Source organism: Penaeus monodon, chromosome 28, assembly GCF_015228065.2.
Source record: "Penaeus monodon isolate SGIC_2016 chromosome 28, NSTDA_Pmon_1, whole genome shotgun sequence".
NCBI classification, from domain to species: domain Eukaryota; kingdom Metazoa; phylum Arthropoda; class Malacostraca; order Decapoda; family Penaeidae; genus Penaeus; species Penaeus monodon.
Window position 1 is genome coordinate 35207568 of NC_051413.1, and position 557 is coordinate 35208124.

The following is a 557-nucleotide window of genomic DNA, read 5'->3' on the forward strand; positions in this document are numbered from 1 at the left end:
GCCAGGCCCAGGAAGGGCGAAGGGCGCCCCGAGGAAGGCGCAGGCCGAGGGCGAGGCAGCCCTAGGGCGTCGCGGGGTGCCCTCGGCCTTGAGGCGAATCGGACGCCCAAGGGATTCATGCATCCCTGCTGCCATGCATTCTCGGTGCATGGGCGGCCCTGCTAGTCGTCCAGCAGAATCCTCAAGGCCTGCCAGGGAAAAGGGCATCTTGTGGCTGAACAGCCTTCCTCAGCCTCTTAGAAGAAGTGTAGAAATACCCTCAATGGGAATAACCCTTAGTGTGTTTCTCACAAGTATGTCAAGTCATAATTATTGTTTTTCATTGGTCTCTCTCCCTGTGAGTTCTGGTACTACTTTTGAGGCAGTATCAGTGCTCAGCTTGGGCTCTGTAGGCTACTGTCACTCTTCCAGTAGATAACCAGATGGGGAGTTTGGACTGAGTGGCAAATGAGTCATTGATACAGAGATGATGGTGTGGTTCAAAGTGAAATGGCAAAAATATGGTGGATGATTGCAATCAGCATATGTTTTCGTAATTATTAATTATAGCAATCTGA

The 557-nt window shown here is 51.0% G+C and overlaps 1 protein-coding gene across 2 annotated transcripts in view; it reads left to right on the forward strand.

Annotated features, from left to right (window-relative positions):
- The window catches only part of LOC119591558 (GRB10-interacting GYF protein 2-like), a gene marked incomplete at its 3' end in the record, with an annotated part of 22256 nt that overhangs the window by 478 nt on the left and 21221 nt on the right, over positions 1–557 (forward strand). Inside the window, 1 exon segment of one of the 2 annotated variants that reach the window (XM_037940313.1) lies at positions 37–293. 2 annotated transcript variants of the gene reach the window in all.